This window comes from Cavia porcellus, unplaced genomic scaffold (genome assembly GCF_034190915.1).
Source record: "Cavia porcellus strain 051 isolate PalLab524CR breed Dunkin Hartley unplaced genomic scaffold, mCavPor4.1 scaffold_7, whole genome shotgun sequence".
Taxonomy (NCBI): Eukaryota; Metazoa; Chordata; class Mammalia; order Rodentia; family Caviidae; genus Cavia; species Cavia porcellus.
This window is the reverse complement of record NW_026947490.1, coordinates 97,374,595-97,389,614: the sequence shown is the minus strand read 5'-3', so window position 1 is coordinate 97,389,614 and position 15,020 is coordinate 97,374,595.

The window sequence follows — 15,020 nt, the reverse complement described above, 5'->3', positions numbered from 1 at the left end:
AGCAATAGTGAGCCTACTGGTGCATGGCTTAGAGTCAAACACCCCACTTCCCCTACCCCCCTTTTCCTGTCCCCCCGTTAGCAAATGGGAACCAGAAATCTGAGCGTCTCCTGGGAGGTTGACCATAGCTAATAAGGGGGATTTCCTTCTACCATCTTTTCGAAAACAAATATTTTTATTACTGTTTTGCTTTATTCTGATTAATGGTACTGCTCTATTCAATATTCTATTTTGATAAGTTCTATAAAGTTCTGTATTTCATTTTATTTTGATATATGTGATTGAAGGAACAACTATAGTTATCCCAATAAAACAAAAAAACAAAAAATAAAATAAAATAAGAAAGTTAGGCTGCCCACATCTGACCCTGTGGTATACAATTAAAATATATATCTAAATAGATATGATATGAAGAATTGTAAAGTTTTAAAAGCCTAATTAAAACAGCTAAATATTATGTGACCATTAAAATTTATTCCAATGACGGGGTATGGTAGTAAATGCCTGTAACCCCAGCACTCAGGAGGCTGAGGGAGGAGGATTGCCATAAATTCAAGGCCAGCCTAAGCTACATAATTGAGGTGAAGGCCAGCCTGCACCACACAGCAAGACACTGTATGGGGGAAAAAATGCATTGCAGTGAATAATTGTAAAAGCATATAAAATATTATGTTCCTATGATATTAATTTTTGAAAATGTAGGTGTAATATGGTAGATACACAAATGCAGAATCACTGATTCCCAGCTTTGTCCTCTTGCTCTAAATCAAAAGCACTGCCTTTACTGTCTAACTTTGTAGCAGCAAATGAAACGTTGTACCAAATCACTTCCACACGCAGTGACTGCTTGCACTCAGCTGCAGGAAAATGTCTCCACCTTGTGGGCTTCCTGTCTCGGCTGTAACTAAAGAGGGTTTGTAGACCAATCCCGGTCTTGCTTCTACTCTGACTCCCGGGACTCCCCGATGTCTCCCGTCCACTGGCACTGAGTCATCTATCTCGTGGTCATCTCCACTGGGCCAAGAGAGCTAGGAAGAGGCCGCAGGGAATGAAAACTTGTTGGACCTCGCCAGAGTAGTGGAAATGCACATCCTGAGTGCTGAGGAAAAGCCCAAGGCAAGGCCCAAAGAGTGCACAGATGTAGACCAGGACACATAACTGCAGACATCAGAAACCAGTGGGCTCAGACGGTGGCTCAAACTCCAGAGCTGAGGCACACGCATCTGGATCTGGAAACCCGTAAAGCTCTGCTAAGCCTTTTCTTCTACTTACTGATTTTTCTTCCATCTGTTTCCTAATCAGAAGAATTCCAGCTATAATCACCTGCATAACCACCTACCTACCCCAAACCTAATCCTGATTCTCTGAAACCACAAATTTGTTTTTTTGTTGATCATCTCTGTTTTGTATTTCCCTATTTGCCCTTTCCAGACATCTTTGGATTCTGTGTATATATTTTAGCAGTCCATTTTAATTATCTATTGGATTTTTAATTATGTTGTTGTTGTTGTTCTTTACTGGTCATTCTAGAATTACACATACATAGTGTTTCGCGTTCCTTCAAGAGTCAACATTTCCTCCAGCCTTGTAACCATGTAGGTCCATCTGCCCCACTGCTATGGTTTGTGTCTAGATGTCCTCCCAAAGCCTCACGTCCTCATAGGGTTTTCTCAGAGGTGGCTGAGTCTACAGTGTGTGACTGATCCATAAAGCAATTCTGAGATTAAGGATGGGTGATTGCTGGATCAGCCTGCTGATCGGTGTGGCGCTACCCTAATCTCAGTAGACTGAATACAATGTAAGGGACAGAAAGAGGTTTGTCTCCGTCCCTTGATGGTTCTTCTGTCTTTGCAGCCATGCATCATCCTGCCTGGGAGTCAACCCATTATGTACTGAAACCTCTACAAACTGTGAGCTAAACAAAGCTCTCCCCCTTTAACTTGGATGTTGAGTATTTCCCATCTCAGCAATGAGAGAAAAGTAACCAAGGTGCCCGTCCCACCCAGTTAGCCTGGCAGCACCCCTTACACTCCAGTCATCATGTGTTTTATGACTAAGTACGTTATAAGCCACACTAGAAAAGGCAATACATTTTTGCCCTAATACTAATAAGTGTTTTTAATTAAAAAGGAAATAGACCCACTTTTACACTTAGGCACTTTCATTTCTCATGTTCTTTCCTCTGATATCTGCATGTGACTATGTATTGTTTGCCTGCACTGTTTTTTCTCTGGCTGTTTTCAAGACCTTTCTCTGTATTTTTGCTTTTCAACAGTTTGATTATGGACATACCTGCATATGACTTCTGTTAAACTCGGGCCCCAGTATAAAACCCAAGGAAGCAAGAGACCGAAAATTTAGGTAGCAAAGGCTTTATTTCCAGGCCTGGTGACAAGTCTCCGGGAGCCAATTTGGAGACTGTGTCCCAGAGACTGAAGGGAGGACTTTAAAAAGAGGCTGGAGGAAAAGGGGGGGCAAACAAAGAAACCTGCAGAGCCATCAAACTTGTTGACCCAAATCTGGAAACTGTATTGCTGTCCACTTAGCTCTGACAATCTCGGGAGTTCCTGGTGTTTTTCAAATTACTCCCATCCTACAGACTGACATTATCTCGGAGTGGCACATCTGCAGCAATATTTGGAGAAGAAAGTGGACAGTTAATTATCCCAGGACAGCTCATTTTCACTAGTGGGTGCGAAGGGGTCAAGAGTTACAAGAAGCTGAAACTTAAGTTTTACAAAGATCTGATATCTAACTCATTTGATGCATACAGAACAAAAGGAAAGCACCGATTGGGGTTTGGGCCATAGTATTTCCCAGTAATTTCTTTGAAGCTAAACAGTTCTTAAAATTGGGGCAGGCTCATTTTATGACAGATCATCACTGGGTCGGGAAGAGGTCACCAGAAACCCAAATTCTTTATGGCCTAGCCTAGATAGATAGGTAAGGGGAGAGGGAGGCAATAAGGTGCCATACAGAACAGAAAACGGCGGTTATGTTTTTTTGTTTTTTTTGTTTTCTTTCTGGGAAGGGAATCAAGGTCAGGTAAAGGGTTAAACTCATACACAAATCACTCTGCACACAAGCAAGTTACTTCAAACAAGTGTAAATTAGTGGGCCATTCTAGTTTTCTTTAGCTCTTTAGCAAAGAATAGAGGCGCCTAACAGTGATTAACAACCCTTGTTAGCTTGTTTTAGCACAACTTCTGTAGTTTGTAGAGGGCAACAATGGTCAACATATCAATTAGGTGAGTATCTTGCAATTCTTTACAGAGGAGAGTATTGCTCAACGTATCAATTAGGTCACTTAACATATCAGTTAGGGAAAAAGGGTAAAAACACATTTAGTAAGCCACGTTGCAGGTTTGCTATAATACACAAAATAATGAAGCTATTTTCTTCAAGTACAGCAACTTCCTTTGTATTTTATTTAGTTTGGGGTTTACCAAACGTTTCTCATCTATAAGTTTATATCTTTCACTAAACTTGAGGAAACTTTGAACATTACTTCATCAGATACTCTTTGCTGCTACAGTTGCTCTGTGTCTTCACTTTCTGAAACACCAATTAAAAATTGATTAAACCTATCTTATTGTTCCACATGTCCTGGGACTGGGCTGGGGGTTTAGCTCAGCATCATAAGCTCCTATCTGGAAAGTGTGAGGTCATGAGTTTAATTCCTGATACCAAAAACAAAACAAAACAAACAAAACACATGTCCTGGGACTCTGTTAACATTTTCATCTTTTTTCTCTCTTTTCTTTAAATTAGATAATTTTTAGTTCTAAAATTTCTAATTGGCCTATTTTTATATTTTCAACTTACTTCCTGAGATTTTCTATGTTTTAATTTAGTAGAAGGATACTTTGCCTTTCCTCACTGATTTTGGTAACTGTAACTGCTTTAAAATTCTTGTTTGGTAATTTTAACACCTGGGATGGGTGTTTGGCTATTATCTTTCTTCATGAGAATGCATCAGAGTTTTGTGATCATATTTTGAGTAATTTTGTATTATATCCTAGAACTGTAAGTAGTACACGTAGGGATTCTGAAATCTGCTGTATGCCTCCAAAGAGAACTGAGTTTTTGTTTTAGCAGGCAATTAATTTGACAAGACTAAGCATGCAAACTGCTACACTTGCAACGGGTGGCACCTGAGCTGAGACTCTTCTTGGGTTAGTGTGTGTGCCTGGTTCACTGGTTAACCAGACACTTGCACAAGTTTAAACACTAAATTTGACATCACTTCCCTCCTGGTTGTCTGTCTCAGGGCTTACTTTTGCCATCACGTGGCCCTGCTGTAAGGGGATTGCTTTCTGGTTGCTTCAGCAGAAAGACAGGAGACCTTCTGTTAAACTTCCAGTGATCTGAACCACCCCTATTTTAACTGACACAAATGTACAAACTCAAAAGAGTCACACTTAGCCCAACTGCTTCCTTCAGATTCGGACTGCTCTTCATAATGTGGTTTTGGTCACTTTGGGGACAGTTAAAGGAGGTGTGAGGATGGAAAGAGAGTAAACAGGGAGCGGAGAGCGAGGCGAGAAGGTGGTGGGGAATTTTCCCCACAGTTTATGATAATCAGAGGTTAAGTGACTCTACTTCATAACGGAAGCAATCTCTGAGACCAGAAGCTGCGAATGTCCATCTCCTAACATAGGACAGAGGGATGCAAGACGTGAAGGGCAAAGCACAATCTTTCCTTGACAGAACATCAAATTGCCATTTAAAGAAAAATCAAACATTTCCCACCGGGAAGAATTAGACTGCGGGTCCTTTACTTGGTCTGCTGTGCAGATTGTTAGTGTATTGGCCTCCTTTTTAAAATCAACATTGTAGCTAGGCATGGTGGCCTATGCCTGTAGGACCAGCACCTGGAAGGCTGAGGCAGGAGGATCACTGAGAGTATAAGCCAACCTGGCCTATAAAGTGAGACCCTGTCTCAAAACAAGCAAAAATTTTTTTAAATTTTAAAAATACAAATCAACATTATAATAAAGTAGTAACCAAAACCACATGGTGAGAAAAATAAAGAATGTACAGGACCTGGCCTGTAGCTTAGGAGTAGAGCCTGGTATACCTGGGGTCCCTGGTTCAATTCCTAGCACTTCAAATAATAATAATAATAATAATAATAATAATAATAATAATAATCACCTGCATGTCAAAAAGCAAAAGTAAAATTCACTATATATAATTTTGTTATCTAGAAAATCTAAGAGGGAAAAATTGAAAAAAATATTGTTTAAAGTCAACCTTGCCAGCCTTTTGTATAAAACTATGAGAAACTTGCTTAAAGAAAAAAAAATGTAAATAAGTTTTAAGGAGCTAAATTATCTAGAAGATTCTATGTGCCACAGGATCTTGGTTAGTGCTTTCCATTATTTAGTGCAAGTCCCAGACTTCTGCCTCTTCCTGACCTCACATCTCAGATTCAAGTATCAGCGCTGCTCACGTGCAGAGAGCTGCTGTTTCTCTGAATCAACACACTTAATCTTTCATTCATAATGCCAAGCAAAATGAATGAACCGATTCACACATCCCACATGACCTCATGCAATTTGAGACTGGCCACTGCAAAGACAGCTCTTAACTGTAAAATGAAGATGAGAGACCTACAAAAGAATAAAATTATGATAACATTAGGGTAAGATTTGTGTCCGATGTCTCACTAACAATACTAGGTGATAGATAACACGGATGATACCTTCAAAATTCTAAGTCAAAATGATTTTCAGGCTGGAATTCTAAACCCAGCCAAACTTCGCAATGTATGAGAATGAAATGAAAATATTTTCAAACATTTAAGATGTTGGAAAATTATATTTCAAATACTTTTCATATAGTCTTCCTTTAAAAAAAAAAAAAAAGCAGCCAGGACTGGGAATTTAGCTCAGCGGCATAAGCACCTGCCTTGCAAGCAGGCGGTCATGAGTTTGATCCCCAGTACTGATAAAAAAAAAAAGAAACATTAAAAAAGCAGCAATAAATGTGGTGATTAATGGTTCTTTTGCCCACAAAACAAACAACAATGAGAAGAAACCAAACAAAAACTAGAAATATGAGAGTAAAGAGAGAGACAACAAAAGCATTGTTCAAATACAGGACAAATTAAAACATAGTGTTGCCAGGTAGTCCGCTTCATGGCTTGTATCTAGATGTCCCCCCACCAAAGTCTCAAAGCCTCATGTGGTCATAGGTGGGGCTTCCAGAGTGGCTGGATCTGGGGTGTGTGATGCTGAGATCAAGGATGTGACACTGGGATTGATTCGCGCTGTGATGCTCAGATGAAGGCTGCCCCACCCAGTGTGTGATGTGGATAGGACATAAAGGACAGCAAGAGGGCTGCTGCTTATCACCTATCACCTGCTGCCGTGTGCCAAACATGAACTGCTTCTTCTCTAAAATAGCCCTCAGCATGCCACCGTGCTTTGGAGTCAGCCAACTATGAACCGAAACCTCCACAAACTGTGAGCTACAACAAACCTTTCTCACTTTAACTCTGGGTGCTGGGTATTTTGTCTCAGCACATAAAAAAGTAACTAAGACAGTCCCATCCTACTAGTGAGTCACAAATGAATGTTGACAGGTCTTGGGTTGCTCACCTCTCCTGGAGTTGGATTCCAGGTTTTTCTCACCTGGAACAAAGAATTGAACAAAACCAAAAAGAAAAAAAAAAGGTGATGAAGGGCTGGGGATTTAGCTCAGTGGCTCAGCAAGCGCTTGTCTGGCAAGTGTGAGGTCCCCAGTACCAAAAATAAAACAAAACAAAAAATGAGGAACTTGATTTGAAGAAGTAAAAGTGAAAAATGAGGGAGAAACTGGCTCTTCAGAGTGAACAGGGCAAAATAAAAGAAGAAAAAGCAAGATAAAAGTACACCCTGCAGGACTCCGGGCAGGCTATGGTGAGAAAGCTCCCAGAGTGAGTTCTCTTGGTGTCTGGGTCTGTGTCTGTTACCCACATCTCAAGGAGCCCCGTGAGAACTTCTACATACAGATCTGAGAGGCCGCAATCCCACACGCAGGCTGACATCAGGTTTATAGAACATTCTATTGAAAACCTGCTCAAGTTCTTGGGAGAGGTCCACATGCAGGGCTCCGGAACTGTTCTGTGCTTGTGTTCCAGCATCTTGTAATCAATAGGTCATGCCTACTTCCCTAGCCAGCGTTCCCTAGACTCACCCTAATCTTCTGCCTCATTTGGCATGATTTTGAATAAGAAGGAAAATAATATTTGGCCTTAATGTTAGAAACATTCTCCTTAGAATGGTGTCTGTTCCTTGGCACAGAACTGCATTTCCCACGTCACTGTCTAACTATGGTGAAGAGGGTTCCCTAATCAAAGTTAGCAGCCCTGCCTTTTGGATTTCATTTTCAGAATCAATCAAATGCTGTTGGTTTGCTTTCAGTTCTACGTGAAGCACTAAATCCCACCTACATGGTTATGTACTCTAATTTTCTATCAAGGTAAACCTTGGCTTGAATACTCGCATGCCCTGCAGCAGTGTGAGGCCCGTGCACCCCACAGAGGAGGTCAGTGTGACACGTGAAGTGCATCCCTCTCCTGCTCCTCCAGTGGGACGGGCTCCAGAGGCATGCTGTCTCTCTCTCTAGCCTGGCTACCTACACAGATAGCAATGGGCCCCCGATTAATGCCAGATTCAGACAAGGGTTCTTAGGCTGCCCTGCAGTTTACTCTCCCCTGCATCACTGTGCTCCTGCAACACAGCCCCCGACCTCAGCCAGTAGCAAAAGCTCTCCCCGGTGAAGGTGAAGACCCTAGACACTGATCTGCAATCCCCTGAGTTGCTCAAGGTTGTTGTATGTTAGAAGTATCTGCTCTATCCTTGCCATTGGCCCCGTGTCAAGGCTTCAAACAGTTGCCCTAAATTTAGTATGGACAGAAGATTTTGGAGTGCCAGACTTTTCATGCAGAGAAGGCTTTTTGGGATAAGAAAGGATGTGTCCACACTGAGTTCCCTTCTCCCTGGTGTATAGGGCCACATAGGACAAACCTTGGTGAAGGCCACCCTGATGGAGTCACAGGTTTGTTTTACCTTAATCTCAGGATAATGATTCTGATACACACCAGACTTCCCTAATACTGACGGCCCTCAAGTGACCCTTCACAAGACAGGAACTAAAGCTTCAACTTAGTCAAGAAAAAAGAAGCATTGAACCCTCATACATTCTCGGTTACAACAGCCTGACTATAATCATTTGCAGTTCTCTGCATCGTGAGGTTTATGACTAGAGACTTTGTTGGACAGCACCAGAGAGGACATGCCACAGACTTAGGGCAGACAGACCCCTCCTGGTTGTCCACCTGCATGCCAGCTTGACCTTACCTCCCAGGGAGGTGCCACTTCTCCCAGAATTTATCAACAGACTTCGGCAGATGAAAAGTTCTCTGCAGAAGCTTCATCAGAAAGTACTCTCAGGAGTAGAGCTGGCCAGACTTAGCAAATAAAAATGCAGGACAGGATAGGTGTGGGGTACACAGCTGTAATCCCAGCTACTCAGGAGACTGAGGCAGGAGGATCACAAGTGTGAAGCCAGCCTGTACAACTTAGCAAGAGCCTGTCTTGGAATAGAAAATGAAAAGGCTGGAGATACACCCTTGGGTTTAATTTTCAAAAAAAAAGGACACCCAATTAAGTTTGAATTTTAGATAATAACTAATGATTTCAAGTGTAACTGATGTCTTCCAAGACTTTAACTCATGAGATTCTAAATTACCTTATCACTAAACCTGTTGAGATTAATGAAGTTCTGAGAAGAGGAATGGTTTGTTGTAGGTCACAGCTTGAGTTTGCAGCCTGTGGTTGGTTGGCTGGCTCCTAGCCAGAAATGTCAAGGCAGAAGGTGCCCAGCAGGGGACAGACACTCACCTCATGGCAGCCAGGAAGCAGCCAGCACAAGGAAGAGCCAGAGAGCAGAAAGGCGCTGAAGCCAGGATACACCCTCCAGAGGCACGCCCCAGTGACCCTCTCCCTCCTACAGGACCTGCCTCTGACAGCCCCTCGGCCATGAACTCCCCAGCAGATTCCCCATGGATGAAGGCAGCACCCTGGGACCCAGTCACCTCTGCAGGCCCCACCCCTAAATATTGCTCCACTGGGGATCGAGCCTTTGGTACACGGATTCTTCGGGAGACACTTCATTTTTATACCATAACATACGATATTGCATGCTGTAATATCACTGTATGCTATTGTACTATAGTTTGATTGTGCTATACCTAATGGAATGGACAACTATTTTGAAGATAAAAAGATACACTATGGTAGCTACTGTTTCCTACTGACTTGTCTTGAAGTTCTGTACCAATGTTGCTGCATTGCTTTGATTGGATTTGTTTTGTTTTGCTGGATTTTACTATCTTTAAAATTAAAAAATACACAATGCATATACCAAAAGTAATGATAATAATAGTCATTACATATTGCTCCATAACAAGTTATTTCAAAACTTAGCAGCACATAGGTTTATGGATCAGGAGTCAAGGTGCAGCTTTGATTACAGATTCTCTCAAGGCTATAATCAGGGTCTCTAGTATGGTTTGGATCTTAAATAACCCCAAAATCTCATCTGTCAATGGCACGGTCTCCAGCTGATGGCATTGTTGGGCTGTGAGGGAAATTCTAGTGGTTCAGGCTTGGCTGCGGGAAATAGATCACTGGGTGTGTCCCTCAGGGAAACACTGATACCTTAACCCTTTCCTTTCTTCTTGCTTCCTTGTCACCAAGAGCTGAGTAGCTTTGTTCTCCATGCCCCTCTGCCATAAGGTCCCTTCCACAGGCCTGAGAGCAAACAAGCTGAAGCCTCGAAACTGTGAGCCCAAACAAACTGTTTTTCCTTTAAATTGGTTTCTCTAAGGTATTTTATCACAGCAACTGAAAACTGATAAACATATTTTCTCACAAGAATACAATCAAGGCACTGGCCAGAGTTATGGCCTCTTCCACAGGCCTCACTGGGAAGGGATCCACTACCACAAGCACTCATAGGTTGGTGACACAATTCATTCTTTAAAGATTACTGGACTGAGGACCTCAGTTCCTTGCTGATTTTTTTCCATGTAGACTTCTCCAATATGCCAGCTTGCTTTATTAATGGAAGAAGCTGAAGGGACATGGAAAATGCCAGTAAGACAGAAGTCATAGCCTTTTGTAAATGTGTTAGTGTCTTAGGGAAACTGTGATAAAACACCACAAATTGAGAATGACACAAAGGTATTGTGACACAATACCTTAAATGACACAAAGGTATTGTGTCAAAGTTCAGGAGTCCAGAAGTGCAAAATCAGGGTGTTGCAAGGTCGTACTTTCTCCAAAGACTCTGGGAAGGATCTGTCCGTGCCTTTCAGTTAGTTTCCAATGTTGCTGACAATGTAATCTCTGCCTGTGTCAGCACATGGGATTCTGTGTATCTGTCTCTGTGTCCTTGCATGTAGCTTTCCTCTCTGTGTCTCTGTGTCCTACATCTGTCTATCCATTGCTAAATAAGATTACTTTCGTAGATATTAGAGATTTGTCCCTTTTGAATAGATACAATTCAACTCAAACAGTAAACTAATTTTTTAAGTGGCATCATATCACTTTTGCTATGTTCTCTTTATTAGAAACAGATTTTTAGGTTCAGCCCAATTACAGAGGGAGATGGTTCACAAGGCTAAGAGCACGGCAGGACATCACCGGAGCCAGGTCAGGTCAGCACCCGACGATACTCATGATGCAATGAAGGAAAACAGAATGAGATTCACATTCAAATACCGTAATGGAGAATCTTAGGGGACAAGAGTTTTATAATGGTGAAATTTGGTAAATTTCAAAGTGACTTTGTAATAAGCAATACTATCCTAGAAATTTCTCCTCATACTATGCAAGATGTACAAAGATACTCAAGAGATTCTCCACCTGGCACTTGGATCTCTTCAGACACCAAATCTAGTGAAAGACCAGATGTCCTTTCTTATGGGACTCAGAAGTAGCGTGGAGATGCCCAATTTCCCTTTCTTGACTCTGTTGAGTCATAGATCTTACCATCTGGAAAAATCTGTACTCCTGTTCACAGCCTAAAATTCCAAATGATAGAGTAAAACATAGAAGTCACACTTGCTACCTCCATCCTCTCAGCCCAAGCAACCCTCCTGCCGGGCTGAGTTCCACCATCTTTGGACTTTTCTCTATATAATCACATGTACACATCTTTTTTGCATGTAACGTGATTATGCCACTATACTATACACATTATTTGGCAACTTGCACATCGAGTAGTGATGGCGTTTTCCATCCAACTGTTTCCCACGTTTAGGAACAGTGCTGAGACTCTGCTGGTGATTCCTGGCCTCAGGCAATGAAAGGACTCCAAAGGTTACAGACAGCGAGATTAGTCTAGATGAGGGTATCTCAGAAAAGGTCATACTACCCTATTAAACAACCAAACAAACTATCGCTTATATTTCATTATTTTCTAGTAAATTTAAGACATTTCTGGCCATAATTCACCAAAATTTTTACTCATCACTAAGACGTATAGAAACCAATTTTATTTTCTATAACATCTTATATTGTTTTATTTGCCAGTGGAATATTGGGAGAACACTTTTAAATTTGTTCACTGAAAGAACTTAGGCTCTTTATAAAATACTTATAGACTCTTTAGGGGTAAACCCAGGCTTTTTCAGATAAATATTTCTTTTCTTCCGTAGTTCATATCAACCAACTATTTGTACTTCCTGACATCTTTCTTTGGAACATTTGTAGCAAAAGTATATGTGTTTACGTGTATGTATCCAAATTTATGTACACATGCCCATTAACAAATTCAACATCCACACACATATTCTCATATACATGTATAAATTATGTATGTATATTTGTGATGATTTATATCTGGATGTCTCTCAAAACCTTACGTACCCAAAGTAGGGCTTTGGGAAGGGGATTGGATTATGGGGGCTTACAGCTGACCTGCTGTTAGGAGCTGGGGTCTGGTTGGACCACTGAGGGCAATGGCCTAGAGAGGTTTGTCTCCCTCACTGGCTGCCCCTTTCACTCTCTCTCTTTCCAGGATGCCAAGACTCGAGGAGTTATGCCTCTGCCATGTCTCTCTGCCATGCTTCTCTCTGTTGGAGCCAGACTAGATACTGAAACCTCTACAAACCGTGAGCCAAACTAAACTTTTTCTCCTTTAATTTGCAGTTGTTGAATATTATGTCTTAGCACCAAAAAAACAACTAAGACAATGTATAAATATTATTTATGATATGTTGTTTATAATATCTCAGAACTAAACCAAAAATATTCATCAATAGATAAATGACTAACCAATGTGTACATTTCTACAGTGGATTACTGTGCCTCAATTGAAAAAAATTAGGTAAATCGCATAAATTGATATGGAAAGATATCAAAGATGATAAGTAATTGATGAGCAAGGTGCCAAATAATGTTTATGATATAGTGACATAAGCACATTACACACAAAGAAGATATATATATTTTTAAAAGACTGGAAAGTTTATCGCCTTGGTAACTTTCTCTTGCAGCTGAGACAAAATACCAGACACCCAAAACGAAGGAAGGAAAGGTTTATTTAGCTCACAGTTTGTGGAGGTTTCAGTCCATAGTCTGCTGACTCCAAGGCAGGGTGGCACGGCACAGGGCAACAGTTCATGGTGGCAGAACACAGCAAAAGCACAAGAGCAAAAAGGCAGAGGGCAAGAACAAGCCTCTTTCTTTTTCTTACATTGTATGCAGGTCACCTACACCAGGCGAGAATAGCACTCACACCCGTAATACCACCACTGGACCATGAATCCGTCACAAACTCCAGAAGTCTGCCTGCATGACCACATGAGGCTTTGGGAGGACATCCAGACACAAACCATAACAGTTATAAACCCAATCTGTCAGGAATGGGCTTGGACTGAGAGGACAGAGGCATTAAGAGTAACTTTTACTTTTTACTCTATTGTTTAGAATTTTAAAATGCGTATTACTTGTAGAATACCATGTAATTAAAATTGTTTTAATTTTTTTTAAGACAGGGTCTCCATATATAGTTCAGGCTGAACTTGAATCTACTATGTAGCTGGCCTCAAACTTACTGCAATCCTCCTGTCTCAGCCTCCCAATTGCTGTGACTACCAGCATGATTTCAGGCCTAGAAGAATTAGACAGCTCTGCCACATCAGATTGGCAAAGTCATATGAATTATCTGGTTGCTCTAAAACTGACTCCTTAGAATTTACAGCAACACTGAGGCGGCACTTGATAAAACAAACTCTCAGGAAAAACTAAATGTAAGTTTTCTCCTAATTCCCAATAAGGAAAGAAAAGAAGAGGAAAAGGAAAGAAAATGCCTTATTTTGAAATTCATCAAACTGCAAGAGTGGGCAGGCAGAAAATTGGGACCAGGAGCACAGTTACTGGAGCCTGTGACTGTGATGACAGCGAGACAAGCCAGGCGGTAACTTCACTCACTAGTCCCTGTCACACAGGAAGTGCTCAACAAACACTTTTTGCATCAGAGAGTGACATTGCAAATGGGAAACAGAAACACTGAAACAACATTCAGGATTTAGAGGCAGATTTATTTATGTCAGTGGGCACTGATCGAGATCATTCGCAGAATATCAATCCCTGATCTCTGGTGATCTAGGGATTATACTGAATAAGCAATCAGAAGAACAGAGGCAGAAAGGCTCACCAATTGGAGACTGATTTATACAATGTGCATCATAGTGGCCAGCGATCCATCACAGTGACCAGGTGTTTCTAAGAGACAGAGGAGATGTAACTGGACCAGGAAACTGGACAACTGAAGTATACTGGTTGTGGGGGAGGCATTTTCTCCTACATTTTCCCCCTCTTTTAGTTTCCCTGGCAAATCTTTGCTGGACATGTTACATGTGACCTCCTGAAGTAAGACCCAACTAGAAGCAGTATCATTAAGGTTGTCAGTGATTCTAGGATGGGCCCTAGCGTCACTCCCCAAGACGGAAAGTTTTTCCACCAGGAGATTGTGGTTTGTTTCCCTTGTTGTAGGGTCTACCCCTAAATTGACTCTGACAAGGGACTGAAGGAGTTAATCTGACGTAGTGTTCATTGGACACTCACCAAGTCTTGATGAAGTGCTTGATTGATTGTTCTATTTTCTTGGGTTAACTGTTCACAGAGTTTAAGGCAAAGAAACACAGCTAGCAGGAGACAGAGAGCAAGGACTGGGGTAAGCAGCCTGAAAAGACACAGAAATCAAGGGGATTAGGTATGGCTTTAACTGGTTGCAAGTTGTTTTTTAACTTTTCTAGAGCTTTGTGTCCTGTGTGTTATAGTTTTTATTTAATCTAGCTTTTTAGTTATTCTGCAACAAATGCAGACCCATTGTCACTGCCAGTGATCAAGGCTAGGCCCATATCTAAGGATGATTTTTTACAGCAGAACCCTACAAACTTTTATTGACTTCTCAGTATGGGTAGGAACTGGGAGGTCAGGGCCAGTGACACAGGTGCTGAACCCTGAGCTGGCTGCAGGGGTACAGGTGCCAGCACAGAAGCTTGAGCTTCTAGAATATATGGCAGGGGCAGGTCAGGTGACTGGGCTTGATATTTCAGTCAGTTCAATCCCCAGAGGGGACTTAGGGCTCTGGATCATCCAGGAAGCTGTTTCCAGTAGAGAGCATCCCTGCAGGAGACTTTTGGCCTAAATAGTTTTGTCCAAGGTGACCACACGTATCTAGCTACTTCTGTCTGTAAATAGGATGTGTGCAGCATCTTTCAGAACAGTTAATTCTAGTACAGCATGTGTCACCCAGACAGTTAGGTCATGATCTAAAGTAAGCTCATCAGTTTTCTTGATCAGAAGGACAGTGCCTGTTAGAGCACAGAGGAAAGGAAAGAGACAGCCTTTAGAGGCCACTGGGCACTCCCAGGGACTGACAGCTTGAATAAGCATTATTGTTTTTGTGAACTCAAGGACTCCGCTTCTTATAGAAACCAGCAGCTCTAACAAATT